Raw genomic sequence first — 18,174 nt, forward strand, 5'->3', positions numbered from 1 at the left:
TGCTGTGGACAGGGTCACCAACCACTAGAGTAGGCTGTCCAGAGCCACATCCAGACTTAAAAACTAAATCATTGGAATTAACCAAAGAAAATTGAAACCAAATACTTGCAATTTTTCATGCCAATTTTTTTACTCTTCAGCACATCTCCATCTGAACTTTTTCACATATATATACACACACATAAATAAACATTCAGATGAGACAATATGAGAGGGACATCAGATACACAAACAAAACAATAGGCAAGACTGTGTAGTTTGTGAAGCTGCTTTGCTCTGGTAGTCCCTTAAATCTGAGTTCGAGATGCAGCATATCCAGCTTCAAGAAGACTGTTAAGTATTTTAGATCTTATTAAATAAAATCATCTTCTATGAGTACAGGAGGAGTTTTGGGGAAAACTATAGACTAGTTTTTAAGACAACTGAGATAGATAGGAAATCCATATGGAAGCTATAGTTATAAAACTCAGAAATGGCTGGCATTTGTCAACCTGACCCAAAATTTCAGTAAAAAACACATGTAGAATCTATTAAAAATGAAACTGCATTTATCTACAAAAGGTTTCTATGGAAACCAAACAAGTAAGATAAGTGATAGGAATAATTACTCCTGTTGCAAGAAGTGCTAGAATATGACTTGGAACTCTGTTTTCATACACTATGTTTGCTCAAATGATTATTTATATATGATTAAATTCTAACAATAGTTCTGCAATATTTTGGTACAAAGAGCCAGTACAGTAATTACAGCTAATGTACATGCATAAGTGTACAGTTTAAGCAGGCAAGAGAGATATGTAATGTCTTTGCATAATTAAAAACATGCATAATTTCCTTTTAGCAATCAAAATGTGGTCAAGAAGTGATGATGTACAAACTCCAGTTTAGCATACAATTCTAAAAGCAAGACAAGTGAACAAAAACACAGTAGAACTGTTGTAGCCATGTGTCAACACAAATAGAAGCAATCAAGTTTCTCAAGATACATACTACTCCATTCTTCAGTGATTGCATGAAGACATATTTAGTACAGGAAAAAAATAGCAATTAAATTGATGGCAGCTTTGAAGAAATAGGATTCACTTCTTTCCAAAAGATGAATAAAATGTTTAAAAATCATCATCTAGAAACTGAAGAGGTTTGGGGCAAGATCCGCAGTGCTTAATCTCCCTCAGAAATACCAATTCCCACAGTCATAACTGAGAACTTAAAAGTGTTTGAAAGTCCAACTAAAAAGCAGTACCACATCTATGCTTCTCACCTCTTCCTGGAAATTGTGAGAACAGTTTCACATTCCAGAATGTCTCCTCTTCAAGTTTTTTTCCTCTTGCCACTCCTTTCAACTCAAAATTTTCCTTATTTACTCCTTAAAAATTAAAAAAAGTATTGTAGCTTTTTCTACAGGAGTATGAGTTTTCTGGTGAGGGTAACTTCTAGTACTGGAGGGCTAGAATTAAGAGGCTGTGCTTAGCACCTAAAAGTGAGCTGGAAGGAGAACATCTAACTCTTTTCACCTTTGTTCTGAAGAAAAGTGAGAGCAAGTCACTAACTCTTAGAGTGACTTAACTCACTAGATATGAAGTACAGCTAATCTCTTCTATATTTTGAAAGCAGGAGCATAGATTCCAGGTTTCTTCTCTCGTTCTTTCTCTAGCTGTTGCGTTGCAGCAGGATGTGTTAGATGAACAACTTTTTTTCTTCTCTTGTGAACATTGCACACTGAGTAGCCCTTGTTTAGCTAAGGATAGCACTGACATGTTATTACAGCCTTTTCTCACAGCAAAGAATGCGAGTATAAAAGCATGTCATCATGTCAGTAGTTTTCTCTGAAGCATGTCTTTCTAAGTATGAGTATGCTTTAAGAATTTTATATACTAAGCAAAAGAATTCCTGTTCCTAAAAATAGCTTTAGTTAGAGGTTCAAAAATCTTCCTGGCTACCCTCTAGTACTATTTTAAAATGCAGGATTTATTTTCTTCTTCTTTTGTAATTCTTCCCTTCAGCAAAACAGAAAGACTTCTGACAATAGAAATATGAGGTCATTTCAAACATTAAACAGCTCCATGGTAATGCTTCTCTAACAACATCTATGCTCTGATACTAATAAACTATAGTTAGAGGACTGAGAACTGTAAGAAAATTAATGCTGCTTAATTTGGAAACAATAATATCCACTGAGGCCTGTAGGAATTTAAAGTATAGCATTGTATGACAACTCTTATTTATGCAGTGTCCATCCAGTCTGAGCAAGCCATGGTACTCACTTTGAGTTCTCAGCAGACAGCCTGTAACAGCCCCACTGCAGCTTTGACCCATTCACAAATATATGCCAGAAAAAAAGCATGACCATTAGCTGGAGGCTGATTCTCAGGACTCAGTCTCACAGAAGAATTTATATCTTCTAGATTGAACCAAGATGCCTGAAAAGATGCATATACTCTTTATCTATGCTGAAGCAAAGGAAATCACAATTATTTCTGCTAAGATGTTTTACATAGCATATATGTATAAGAGCAGATATGTCCTGATTTGACTTTCTTCTTGTTTTATTTTTCTAATTCTCAGGTTGTGTTATTTTTCTTGAGAAGCAGACGAAGAGTTGCATTTATCTTGTGTGACATATAAAAATAATGCAGACAGTACAACCAATGCTATCTAAATAGTGAAAACATGAAGAATTTTAATAGAACATTCAAATTATACTTTTCAAATTGACTTTCTGCTTTCTCAAACATAATAAGTTTGAAAAAATAAATATATTATAATCTGCAATAACTTCAGCTGTTTTCATTTTGTGAAAGAAAGAATGTTTCACCAGCTATTTACTCTGCAAATGCAATGGCAAACTGATAATTGGGAATTTTGTGTTTCTTTGTAGAAGATAATACTGTATTGGGCATTATCACATAGGTGAGACATAAAAAAGACAATTCAAATTTCAATTTTCTCTTGTGTCAGCACTGCTAAGATCTCTTGAAACCAGTATATTTGGAATGGCTAAAGGTCAGAAAAGATAAAGCGAAATCAAGATCAAACAATTACAAGAATGAATGAAGAAAATGGAGAGATACTTGATGTCAGAAGACTTAAAGTATTTATGCTTATACAAGCAGAGTACTTAGTGAAAGAACTATATGGCAATTTTATATGCTATACAAATAGATTTAGCAAATGCGAGTAAGAATTTCCAATTCAAAGAAGGGTAGGTTTACAGAAAAGAACATTAACTATGCACGTATTACATATCACACACATGCATACAAACTGGTGCCTCGGTCAATTCCCAGATCCCGCTGTCTCTCCAGCAGCTGGCTTGTACTTCCAGCAGGCAGCTCCTCCATGGATGCACATATCTGGCCTAGCCTTGCAACTTCAGTACCTGGCTCACAGGCTTCTTAACCTTATCACTACCTAGTCCAGTTTGATATGTGCTGGCAATCGCACACTGACTTGAGTGCCTTGGTACTTCCAGTTGCTAGTCCCACAAAGACACGAATTGGATGATTCTAGTTTTGACTGCTGTTGCTGGTACCTAAATGTCCATTAGCACAGATGCATACAAAACAGAAATCCCCTCACTACCCAAGAAAATACAAATTGAGTTTAATGTGAGAGAGCAGACTGCAGTGATCAAATGTGGGACATGGAGGCAAGTACTCACCAGTTCCAGTTTATACACATCCAGTCCCACTTAACCTCTTTTCCCTTTATTTTCCAGAATTAATCTCCTCACCAAATTACCTTGACCCTTCCCTTTCCTCACCTTTGGTTCCTCCACGTAAACAAATCATGATTAGCTTTTAACAATTCCTACATGTTCTTCCCTGTATTCCATAATGCCACTTAGTTTGCACTCCTCTTGAGATCTGCTCTCATTGATCCATCTTGGCAGATTTCACACTCAGGCAGTGGGACTGATAGTTTCCTGTGACAGCTCTGGAAGGAGCTGGGGCAGGGTGTTGTTACCTGTGATTGGGCTATTACAAAACTTCTGCCTGCCAGTGCACCTGCTTCTTCAACTTCATGTGGATGAGCTTTTTATGCGCTCATAGCCTTCCTACAATAGCTCAGGGATACAATAGCTGGGACATTAATAGATTAGCTTGATGAAAACTTTAGGACAATGTTTAAATTCTCTACTTTAAAAATCATCTCCAAAATAAAAATGCCTCTTCCTATTTGTTTAATACTTACAGCGGACAGACTTTTCTGCAAATTTAGAACATTATTCTGATAGGGGTACAGAAAAAGCTATTTAAGTTTTAACCAAAAAAAAAAAAAATCATAGAACTCAAAATGTGCTGCTGGAAAACTAAAATGATTAAGAGAGCAGATGTGTCAAGTATATGTAATTATTCACTTCCACATAAATAGAACTCTACACCTCTTAAAAGTCATTCACGTAAGCTTGTAAGGAGGGGCTGGATGCAAGCACAGTAACACCAGTGCACTGCAATTGAAGATACTACACATTTATCAGAAATGTATGGAAACGTAAAATCATAGAATCACCAAGTTTGATAAAAACATTTAAGATCATCCACTCCAACCATTCACCTATTACCAATAGCTCCCATTAAACAACATCTAAACATTTCTTGAACACCTCCAGGGTTGGTAACTCCATCAACTCCCTGGGCAGCCCATTCTCAGAGAAATAATTCCTAACATCCAACCTGAATCTCCCTTGGTGCAACTTGAGGCTATTCCCTCTCATCCTATCACAAGTTACATGGAAAAGAGATCAAACCCACATCACCACAACCTCCCTTCAGGTAGCTGTAAAAGGCAATAAAGCCTCCCCTGAGCCTCCTCTTCTCCAGACTAAATAATCCAAGCCCTTTCAGCTGCTTCTCATAAGATTTGTGCTCCAGATCCCTCACGGTTTCAGTGCCCTCCTCTGAACATGCTCCAGGGCCTCAATGTCTTCTTGTTGTGAGGGGTGTACTCAAGGTGCAGCCTCACCAGTGCTGAGTATAGAATTTTTATTTTTAGATGAACATCATGCCTGTTGTGCTTAATATGCATCTACCTTCCATGAAAACCCTAAATACATTCCATAGTTCATCTAGCACTTAATATTTGAATCACTTTCCTCATTAAATGCCACACATGATATGCAATCTGAGGAAACAGGTAAATTTTTCAAACTCTACTTCACTTGCTTTACAGTTATTTTTTTCCCATTGTTGCCTCTTGCTACACTCATATCTTCTTACTTTCACAGGTTTTTTTATATATATAGATTTATTCCAAGCATCAGGAAGTGATTATTGTTATTCTTTTTCAGAATAGAAAGCCAGTAGCTATTATAAATTATAGTAAAATATGCACAATTCATAGTAACGTGTAATTACAATAAAAAAGCAAATACCTGAAAAACAAAATCATCTTCAAGCTATGTAAATATTAAGCCAAACTGCATACAAAGTTATGCATTACACTATTATATATTGGATTTATTTTCAAATTTCAGTGCTAAAAGAAAGACTCATGGTACATCTTTCTCCGTAATTTAATACTTTAAACAGTCACAGTTTGCTTTGCTAACAAAACAGAGATAAGTTCCAGCCTAGCATAAGTTTTACACTAGTCACACTTAACTTAATAAAAAGTCTATTGACATTACAGACAGAGAGAGAAATACTCCTCAAGTATCTAATTATGCCACATTTCAGTCTGGAGGATGAAATACCTTAAGCAAGAACAACTGCTTTTGGCTACTGCTATGAATGCAGTCAGATCCTGTAAAACTGAAAGACCTGGACCATATGATAATAACTTACATAACACTCATAAATGAGATTATTATCCACACCAAAGGGTTTTGAGCTTATTTGTCCAATATTAAAATTATGATAGATAATATTCAGCATAATAGGCCATGTCACCAGTGCTCCAGAAGGTTAGTGGTTATCATGTTTCCACTGGAAATTTTTCTTAAAAATTCTAAAATTGGTGATGAACTTCTGAGGAATTTCCTCCTAAGTGTGAGAAACACTGCAGAAAAAAAACAAAACAAAACAAAACAAAACAAAACAAAAACAGGAAGTTTGGTTTGTGAATGTGTATCTTTTGGAGATAGATATTTTTTGCTGCAATAGTTGGAGGGTGTTTCATTTATTCAGTGCCCAGGAACACACTTGGGTTTATTGAAATTACTAATACAGTATATATGTATTAAATGCCCTTCCATGCTCTTAGGAACTTTAGCATAAAAGTTATCCAAGCTGCCATCAGAGTTGGACCTATATACAGAGAATGGTGTAAACAAGAGGATAGAACAGGAATTGTCCTAATTGTGATAATACTTTATGGCTGAGGAAAGTGATCATATGTGTGTAGCCTGAATTCAAGAAACTAAATAAAACCAAACTCAACACATTCAAAATCTAATGATGCTTATTACAAGAGTTCCAAGGTTTATACACTGACATTTCTATTTTAGCAGAAGGTCTATCAAAGTCAAGCATCTCCTAAAGAATCATAGACCAGATCTATGTTCAGTTTTCCATGTCTTTGAAATGCAAGCTTTTTTGCTCTCACAATTCTAACGCAGAAAACATTGCTGTTTTTCTTTAACATTTTGGTTATGAAGACAATGAGGAAAATCAGAACTTTTTATCAGTGATATTGAGGTAAAAATCTCAGAGAACACATAACGTAATAAAACATTCTCCTTTCTGTCTGCCCTCTAACTCTCTCATATTTGCTGGACTATTCCCACATCTTTCATGCTTGTCTTCCTTAACATGGTCTGACTATTCTGGAGAACAGATTCTGAAGACAGATTCGTTTCGTACGTGATATATCAGCAGTGCAATGCTACATGGTACCACCCAGTGCCTGCTTCCAACTTTTGGAGAGATGAGAACTCATGAGAAGATCATTAGATAGCCTCTAATACATCTCTGAATTTCATTTTCAGGAACTTTAATTTTTTTTTTTCTGCAAATAACATCACAGTTTCCCCAAATTAGGAAGTGAAAGGCAGGGATTCTTTCCACACGCCAGCTTTTTAATAATCAATTCAGACAATGGGAGTTCTGTCATCTGCACTGATCCAGTCACAAAGCAGCACTCTAGAGTGGAAACATCTTCAGTTTGCAATTGTCTGAGTCACATATACTAGAGAATGTGAACAGAGAGAATGGAATGAAACGACAAGGTAAAGTTGCAGATGTCAAAATGAGCAGGACTGGATCTTTTCTTGTCCAGCAGGAAAGCATTCTGAGGTGTTTCACCGGAATGAAATAAACATTCAGATTTTCAATTTCAATTAAGAATTAACTGCAGACAGAATAAAAGGCCTCATTTACAAAGGCTGCACATACAAATTCAAATTCATTTGTTTAGATTTGACACCAAAGCTAAACACAAAGGTAATGTAGCCTGAAGAGAACATTTAGAAAAAAATGAATAGACAAAAACTGTCTACTTTGGAGAGAATTAGGGAGAATTAAAGACAAAAGAACAGACTCTATAATTAAATTTATGTTGTGGTTTAAGTTACTGGTATCTGCACATCTTGATACTGATTCATGGATATTGCCAATCAACAGCCCCTGGCTGTTAGATGGTCAAAACAAAGGTGCTGACATCTGGAGAAAAATTGCACCTAGATACCATGTGGATCCTTATTATGTCATTTTAAAAGTTATACAGTGAAATATTCAGATCCCTTCTCCCGTCAGTTACTTTAATGACAGATCAAAGATAGCTTGGAAAAAAAAAAAAAATCAGCAGTGATCAACAGAAATTCAGTATATTTAAAATATATACATTTATCTTTGGAAAGGCCACACACATTTGCAAATTCTGAAAACAAAACAAACAAACAAAAAAAAAACATGAATATTGAATAAAAATCATTCATATGTTTTTAACCTTGTGCAGAATACAGGTAATATTTGCCAGTTATTATAATCTCCCCATTAATGTTCAGATAAGAGTGCCCTAAGATAAGCATGTTATTCAAAATACCTGCATTTTCCTGACACCTCATATCAAAGTTCCATGGATTAGGATTCTGTTCGAATGGTTTCCCTACTTTCATTGTACCTTAGATGAGAACTCACAGACAACAATACCAGTAGTCTCTCTTCAGTAGGATCAGGTTCTAGCTAGTTGCAACAAGATCTTGAATTCTGTTTCAGAGTTAAACAATACATAGGTTCATAACCTTTAATATCTAATTATGTCACCTAACATTCCAACTACAAAAAGTCTAACAGTGTCTAAAAATATATTTTTTTCCTGAAATGTTATGGACTCATTATTAAGACAAATATCTGAATAGCAGATGTTTAAAAACAAGAAAATAAAAGACTGGTTTTCTAGAAAGGAACCTTTTATTTTAACTCAGCAAAATTATTTTTCGGGAGCATTGAACGCTGTTTGATTTTTTGTTTTGCTTTGTTTTTAAAAACAATTTGTTAGAGATGTGAAAAACAGGTTTCACACTCCAGAAATTCTCTACTCAAGAAAACTCTTTGCACATTCATATCAAAGTTGTAATTGATTTATACACATAAGATAATCAACCATCCAGAAAAATATTACAGGAGATATCACTACTGTTCTCTGTGGGGTTGGGAATACTAGCATTTGATAACAGTCTATTTTATTTTCCCACTGTCTTTATAGAACTGTTGAAGATTCTGAAACTATTATTTTAAAAGCATTTTTTTCACTCTCTTTAAAGATACTATATGGGTTAAATTTATGAAGTGTATTGTCCCTGAAAACAAAGATAATCAAGTATTACCATTCCTGGATGCATTTAAAAATTGTTTGGATGTGGTGCTCAAGGACATGATTTTTTGTTTTATTTAGGGTTGTTAGAGTTAGGGTAGTATGGTTAGGTTGTGGTTGGACTTGATGATCTTTAAGGTCTTCTCCAGCCTGACCAATTTTATGATTCCATGATTCTATAATTCTATGAAATCACACTTCATCTGTCACACATAAATCTATTAGGGAGACAGTGATAATGCTGATTATGAACATAATAGTCCTCTAAAATATTATTTTAATATTAGATAAATCAAAAGAATGCAATTTTATCTTGTCCGCTACCAACAGCAGCACTACAGCTAAGTTTAGCCATAGGAATGCTAGTTCTGCTGCAAATTCTACAGTTCTTAATCAGAAGACCTTGTAGCTGTATGAAGTGAAAACCTGTTTTTCAGAGGAAAGCAACAAAATAAAATGTCCTTTTCAAGTAGTTTGACAAACTTTACAAGTTCAAAAATATGATTTAATATAACGGTTATGTTTGGCACCAAGACTTTTTCTACCTTTTCCCTTCATCTCAAAGGCTAATGTTGCTCAAATTTTCCAAGATCATAAAGTTTTAGGTAGCAAATGAGTCTACACTGAAACTAATTTTAAGTCACTTGGAAGTAAAATTAATAATGCCCACACAAATGTTCCTTTGCCTGCAATATCCAAATCCCCCAATGAAGTCTTGATTTTAGGACCCTTCAGGATTCCTTTGCTGCCAATAGAAATTCAAAATAATAAGAGAAAAGGGATAGGAAAAACTCTATAGTTCACTCATCCCCAAGGAAAATGTTTTAACTGTTTTCTGATACAGAAAATATATTGCCAGATGATTTAAGTATGGTGGATTTAGGTTTTGTTTTGTTTTATTTGTTTTGTTTATTTCTTTGGTTTTGTTTCAGCTAGGACCATAAGGGAAAAAACTGTCAACTATCTGACAATTGTGAGAGATCAAGGATCCTTCTTCTACAGCAGTTTTGAGGTCTGTCAGTCTTTGGAAATTTAACAAATGTAAAGGATGAGAAAGAAAGGATGTCTGTGTTCAAGAACTACCTTCCTGGGGAGATCTCTGTGTACCTTATACCTGATTGACTGTGTAAACAGAATAAGCAGTCATATCTGTCTGGAAGACAATAGTTTGAGCTACAGCAGTTATTGAAGAAAAACTCTTGACTTCAAATGATGTTTTTCTTTTGGGATATGTTATCTACTTGCCGATACTGCTTTTCCTATATCTCAAGAGATGCTAGGACTCCCCAGTGATGCGAATTACATGCATAGATACATTTTCCCAGAGATGCTAGAGATAAAAGCACAGTGGAAAAGAAGAATAAATTAATCTTGATGTTAAGTTGAATGGGTCAGCCTGACCTTGGAGAAGACAGTTATAGGAAAAACCTGAGGACAAATATAGCTGAGAAAATTAAAGAGCAGTGAATGAACTCAAGATTGTGAGAAACAGAATGTGTAAAAGAGAAAGGAGCAGTGCCAGACAATTGCAATAGTCATTCTCCTGTAGGTGAAGGCTGAGCCCAACTATTACTAAAAAGCACACCTGCATGGAGAAGGAACAAGCAGACAGCTGAAGAAGTGACAGTAGCAAATTCCTTTCCTTAGGGAGAACAAAGTATACCAGAGAGAGCAATAAAAATGTCGTTGATATTGAGTTTTAGTTCAGTTGAGTGTTCGTACAGGAATTGTTGCATGAAGAGTTTCAGTAAAGGGCTTTTGGTGAGATGAGATGGCCTGGTTATATTATATTATGCAAAATCTGTCTTCTTCTCTGGCCTGACTCTGGAAGCCAGTTAAGACACTCTTCATTTTGTGATGTGACAGCTGTGCATGGCTATCTGGAATGTGGTTTGTCTTTCATGCTGCTGTTGCAATTGTTGAAACGCACCACTCATCACCTCACTGCTCATCCACTGTCCGGTCTTCATAAACATTCAGCAAGTGTCAATGAATGTCAGTGGGTGCAATTTTTTCCACCAGGAACTCAGTAATGCACCTTTCTTTCATATGCATTTCCACGTCAGATGCCATTCCGTCAGACTGCCCCTCTGCTGCCTTCTGTCACAGCAACAAAACGGAATACTGGTGGGAAGATTCAGTCTCTACTGCTGTACTACCATCATCCACCTCTGATGTTGGGGGCCAACATAATAAAATAGAAGGCAGTACTTTGGGAGCAGCACACATATGTTGCTATGTATGCCAATGACAAGTCTACAAAAATCAGTCTACCTAATTAACATTATCTTTTCAGATGATGAAATAAAAGGCTAATAACAATATTGAAAGCTGTGATATTTTTCACTGAAAATAGTCATTCTGAGACAGCTTCAGAAACAGTTGTTCACTACTGGTGTTCAGAAAAATACACTTGGCAAGATTACATTTATCAATAGATACTTTTGTATCTTCAGTGGGTAATGAATGATTCCTTATATTGCCTCTGCATATTATATTTATTATTGCTGTTTATTCATTTGGATTTTATCTTTTGTCAATAGGAAAACTCTTTATATAAGCTATATAAATATTTTGTAGTTCTAATAAGCGTTTGATTTGTTTTTAACTATTTCTGACCACATTGCCTTCAGTATCAAAACATTCAGTAAGGGTATATGGAGCCAATGTTAAAAACTGTTTTGTAAACAGTTTGGAATTCTATTATTATAATGCAAAATGTAGATCTTTATCTTTTTACAATTATTTGGCTTATGCAAAGAAAAATATTAGATCTCTCATAGAGAAACTGTTGATTTTGTGTACACTTATACATTCCATTTTATAATTCTATGATTCTATGATTTCTCTGATACATTTAAAATGCCTGTGGTAACTGTAGTGACTGCTTTCCTGATACTTTACTGATTTATGTGATTTAGAGAATAATATTTCACATGCATTAGATAATTCCAAACAATGAAATGTTCATTTTGAGGACAAAAATCAATAGCTAGAAAAGACCGTCCAGAATATTACGATTCCTCAATCATCATAAAACGTACATTGTTGTTGATAGACAAATGGAGGTTGCAATAAGTACAGTGTTAAGTGATTTTAAATCATGTCCTAGAATTTAATTTACAAACAAAGCTTCCTACTATTTTTTCTTATTATTACTATTCTTAGCAACCTCATACTTGCTTCCTGCTTCCTGCAGTCTGGAAATGTTTTCTAAAGTAAGCTCATCACAAGCAACATTTAGTTTCTGTAGGATCTTGAACAATTAAGCTATTGCTGGCCTCCAGCTACAGTGTTCTAATTGCAGATATGCTCACATGATGATACTATAATTAAAAACAGAAGGGAGAGCATGTAAAAAGAATGTACAGTCACTCTATAATACATAACTTTGGTAGCAACTGGAGTCACATGATTATAATCAAAGGAAATTAATAAGAATCTAAAAATAGTTATGTTCATTTCCTGTGCATCATACATTGCACATCACTGATAAATTATTTTCACACTGTGTTGCAGGTCACTGATAAAGTAGCTACAAACATTCTGTCCTTTTGAATAGATCAGTTTATCATTAGCTACATGAATGTTTTCCATGTGATTCCTAATCAGGAGCTAAGAAAACTATACTCAGGATTTATCACATTTAATACAATGTATTCAATCAGTGTTATAAAATCATTATGAAAGAAGAGCGAGATAGTGAATGTTTCATTCTTGTAAATCATAATCTGAGCAAGGAGTGTAAACAGAATAATGCCAAAAAAAAAGTATTTTCTAAATCATTCCTCTTGACACCATTGAAAAAGAAAATCTTAACAGCAATAATGCTAATAAAGCTAAAAGCATAAAAAAGCTTTTTCCAAAGAGCAATAAAGTCAATAAAAAGACTTACTAATATTGTAATGAGTCATAAACTCAACTAAAATGCAGAAAAGCAGTGGTACCTGCTTTTACTGTTTACCTGCTTTTCTGAGGTTCCCAGTAGCAGCTCCAGTGATTAGACACATCACGGCTCCCTTTTTATGACTGAGTAATGACTGTTAACCAAACTATCATTATTATGATATCATCATTATTAATAATAATTAATAATAATCATTATTATATTTATATAATATTACATTATTATAATATTTATATATTATTATGTTATATTATATTGTAATGATTATTATAATTAAATAGTAATTATCAATTTTCATTATTATTATCGTATATTAATTTAATATGTTTGGTAGAAAGAATTGCCTCACAAAGCACATAAGTGTTGTCCATTAAAATAATTTCTAGCATGGTATCCAGTAGAATTCTCCTGAGAATCTATCAATCTTGCAGAATGGAAAGAATCTACAGCAGAACTATCTGACAACATTTCTCAAAATTTTTCATTAAACTGCAATCTATATACCTTTAAGGAATGAAATTTTTCATTTCCAAGGGACTGGGAAGAGTTAAATCAGTAGCCATTTTTCTTTATCCAAACTCTTACCTGTCCCTTTGTAGCAAGCAGTACCAGAGCATGATGAAAGATCAGAAGTCCAGTCTTACCTAGATATGTGGTTCCCTAGGTTTGCTTGTTTATGCTTAAACTCCAACTTCTGCTTGCTAGAGGGCTAGAGCCAGACAACAGTTTTGAACTTATAATTATGGGATTAAATTACTCAGTGGTTAGATAAATGATTTGTATGTGTTATCTGAGAAAAGAGAAATGAGTCGGGATTTTCTGAGAATGAGGATGTTCAAGTTTTGATAGCAATTCATAACTCACTTCAGATAAGTGTCTCTGTGCAAATCACCATACTCTTCTCATAAGTAACAACTGGCATTCCCTAGATTTCTTTTCCATAAGGAACAAGATAAAGATCTCAGAAAAGCTGAGATGAGTGAAAGGAACAGATAGTGATAGTTCTGCAGAGACTTAAGCCCACTTAAGTAGTTTATTGCAGTCCAGAAATTAATGAAGCCAAAATGACTTGAGAAGAATGTATCCAGAAAGGAGGCCATATTGCTTCGTGCTGTGCAACTGCTAGAATTTTTCTTTCATGGGAAAAAAAAAAAAAAAAAAGAATATGAAAGAAAGGTGAAAATTACTCAAAGTAATATTTGATGTTGACGATGATTCCAAAACCACTTAACTTTTTGGAGTAAAGAATGATAACTGAATACCAAAAATTCCAGCAGAGCACTTTTTCAATCTTACCTGCTACCAAAAATAGCTTTAAACTAGTGAGCTATTTACCTGGCAATTGCAGCAAATGCTTGTGAGCAAATTCCCCATGGTGAGTTTAAAGAAATGCAGACCTGGAGCTGGACAAAACTAGTTTTAGAGTTAACAAAGACAACAAATCCATAGTATGTAACGTATATATGGCACAATCTATTTTTTTTTTTTTTTTTTAGTGGCTTTCTTTTGTGGTAGGCATATCTAGGCTGATAAGGGTCTTTAATTGGACTGTTAAGATTTTTACTGACAATAAAGTCTTGCTTTATAGTTCTAATTAAACAAGGTTTTGAAAATGACATTGTACAACCAGGCTCCTTTTGATGCAATATGCATCTCTTCAGATGCTGCAACTTGATTCAAGGAAGCACAAAATTAGTCATAGTATAGTAATGCATTAGATTCTACTTCACTGACAGACACAAAACACGCATATATTAGAGTAACTATGAAATCCAACTACCTTCAGGATGAGAGCCCTTTTGAAAGTAACAGTTTCACAAAGATTATGTTACTGGTTATAAGGGATTGAGAGATATATACTCTGTAGAGCATATTGTATGAATCTCTACAGGTAAAACCTCTGGAAGGGCCTCAAATCTTATATGAATGATGTTGCCTGGAAAAAAAATATTATTCTCCATCCTCCCATACAAGAAAAAGAATGTATACTTTTGAGATAAACTCTGTGAGAACACAGCAAAAAAGAGGAGTAAGATTTGTTTCCGACTGGTACAAGCTTAATATCAAGTGGTCAGATCCATGGAGTTCATGGCAATTATATAATGTTCAGCAAACCACTGCATTATTTGGATATGACTGGAACAAAGATCTTGAACAATCCCCTATGTGCAGTAAGTGAGAGGTCGGCTGTTTTATTTGGAAATAAAGAATTTCCATACCAAACAATGTGCAAGAATGGCAACATAGGGCAAGTTTCTACTCCTCCTGAAAAATATGTGTATATATTTTTAGTATGATTTCTGTTTCACGAATTGTGTTGAATTGAAATGTAAATCCCATGAGCCTCTAACCCCCATAATGAACTTTATCATGCAGTAAAATTAAGTTTAAGAATTCATCTGTAACTCAGGAAGCCAGACACCCATCTGGACTCCTACTTTCTTTATCAGTACGAAGCACATTGTTAGTATTCATCAAAATCCCCAGTGATGTCTTTCGCATTGTCTCAAAATTTCACTTCATCTGAGGAAGTGAAGCAGTCTAGAGATTTAACCACCTCTTAATTAAAAAAAAAAAAAAAAAAAATTGTTTTCCAAGAGTTTCTGCTCTGAGTGCAGCAAAGTCTGTAACACATCAAGAAAAAAAGTCTCTACAGTGAGACTAAACCCAGTATTTGAATCATAAAATATCTTTATATTTTACAGAGTCAAAAAAATAAAGAGAGAAAAAATCAAATTTTTGTCTGTGTGCACATATACAACTTCTTTTGCCTGGACCACAGTGACTCTCAAAGTATATGCTCAGTAAAATTTCTGTCTGAATTAACATTTTTATTTTGAAAAGTTAGAGTACTCTGGTACTTGTGCTTCTCAAGACAGTGTGAAAATTAAATAGTATGCAAAAAATAAAAATGATTGGAAAATATGTTGTTCAATGAGATTGCTGACCTTATTGCGTATAGCCGTCAAGATTCATTTTCTTGAATTCCCAAACAATCCAATATAACTATTCAATTAATTTAGTTCTGTAAAGAAAACGGCTCTTTGTAAAAAACAAACAAACAAACAAACAAACAAAAAAACATAGTTCATAAATTTTTTAATTAACTGAAGAAACTTTAGAAATCCAACAAAACTTGCAAATTAGTGGCACATTTTCTTATCAATTATAGAACTTTTCTACATTGATTCCTTACTTGATATTTTAAATAGGGAATAATTGAAGTCTAATTTTATATTGTTCTGTAGTTATACTGGCTGTAGAAGAAAGTCCCTTTTTAAAGAATTCCCATTATTTGCTTCAAGCATAGTTAATACAGACCTTATATGAACGCTAGGAAATAATCTTACAGCATGCTACATTTTCATCAGTTGCTTTTCTCTCAGGCTTCATAATCTTTGTTGATGTTTCAAAGACATAAAATACATTATTAAAATCTACAGTTTATGCAGAAGTATATAAAAGTTTTAATGCAGATCTAGTTTTGCTTTGCAAAACATAAATAAGGAGGATTTAGGGACACATTTTCTCCCTACCAGCACCAAAACTAGATATCCTCACTGACAGCACCCTTGCTTGCAAAAGAACGCGAAAGATTTTGATCCCTAGACTAAAACTGTATAAGTGAATCCAATTTTCATCTTTTCCATGTAGGAATGCTTCTCAATACTCCTCCTATACTTTTATTTCATGTTTAGAAATACTTGCACTATCCAAAGATTTTCAAAGCAAGAGTACATAAGTATGTTCACAAGCATGCTTTTCCTACTTGTATTGAAAAAATGAGCCTTTTGAATAGCATTTACTAAAATATGTGGCAGTAAGGAAGATGAAAAACTTCTCTGAACTCTAAACCAGACAATATTTGACTTGTAGCTATCCTGAGAAAGAATAAGATCCTTCAATTTCTCTAGGGTTAGGCATTTTTAATTCTGTTTAATTTTTCTGAAGAGTAGATAAATGCGAGAACAAATTAATAAGGAAAATTTTAACGCTTGAATATTCTGATTCATAGAGTCCATTAAAAATTATGCTAAAAACTTTTCTAATCAAACTCCCTTGTCAAAGGTAGCTTTAACAGCATCAAAGAAGTCATCAAGAGCAGCAGAAACTACCAGCAATAATTCATCCTTAGTACTAAAATACTGCATTTTTGTAATAGTTCAGTTCCCATTAGCAGACTATGTTCATTTCTCAATTAGATGCATTATAATAGGCAAGTTTGGGTTAAAGCAATTGTTCTTTCTAACAACTCATTCATATTCACAGAAAGATACAAGTATGCAGCAGCTCTTCCTCCTCTTGGAAAAAAAAGTGAAATAATGACCTCCTTTTTCTCACTTCTTAACCTCTACAGATGAGAATACTGTAGGGGTCAAAGTAAAAAACTGAAATTGGATTTGAAGCGGTAAAGAATGGCAGCTGTCCACCTCTCCTGCCAGGTGGTGGAAATGCACAAGAAAGAGACAAAGGCCTATGTTCTAAGTATCACCAAGAGGTGATCCTCAAGGGAGTTAGAATGACAAAGTTATGATCGAATTAAAGAACATCTCCTACATGTCACTCAAAATACTTCTTTCTTGGTAGTAGTAGTATAAATTTTAAACTTTCAGTTTGGAAAAGTCCTACAGCAAAGAGGTACTACCTCTAAATCCTTTAAAATGACTAACTGGAATACTAAGACTATCACTGTAAGGTATGATTTCTACAGTTTAAGGGAAAAATTAGCTGCTAATCTTGGTAATAAGACCAGAGACAAGATATATAGTTATACGGTGTCATGACTCTAAAGTCTAGTGTATTAAATCAAAAAATAATTCCTGAAGCAGCTTTGCATTTCCTACGTTTCAAAACCAAAATCTATTTAAACTTTGCAAACTACAATGTTAGTTGTTTTGTTTCCACTTCTCAAATTTGAATGAAGTAGTAAACAGCTTCTTTTTCTTCAAAGCTATGTGAAAATGTCATACTATGGTTACTTTTACCAAGTTACTATTTAGTAACATGGATATTAAGGATTTCCAGTGAAATGAAGGTAAACAGTGGAGCTGTAGGTCCACAGTCATCATAACTCAATGTAATTTGGCACTGCAAACAAAACTACATATCTCTCATACTTTAGTTAAGCAAAACTATTTGTCTAGGTGCAGTGTGGACCATAGAAGAACCAGATCAAGCTAATCCAGGCGAAAAGGTTCTACTAATGATAAAGTAATTTGTACTAGCTGACAAATAACTTTTCAGAGAAGGAAAGTATAGGCATGTCAATCTTATCAAATGCAGTTCGGGTACTTTTGTGTACTCACACGGCTAATTAAGATAAGCTTTATGTGGCGTGGACTCTGCCGTGTAGCTCATCATTACATCTGTAATTTTTCATCTAATTTGTTTCATTAGCACTCTAAAGTCACAGTAAGTAATATGGATTGACTGGGACTTTTCCCTTTTTCCACTTCTCCCACTCTGAATATTTCTCTGAATATTTTTTTAAGCACTGGAGAAATTAATGCATA

Source organism: Phasianus colchicus, chromosome 1, assembly GCF_987193195.1.
Source record: "Phasianus colchicus chromosome 1, bPhaCol1.hap1.1, whole genome shotgun sequence".
Taxonomy (NCBI): Eukaryota; Metazoa; Chordata; class Aves; order Galliformes; family Phasianidae; genus Phasianus; species Phasianus colchicus.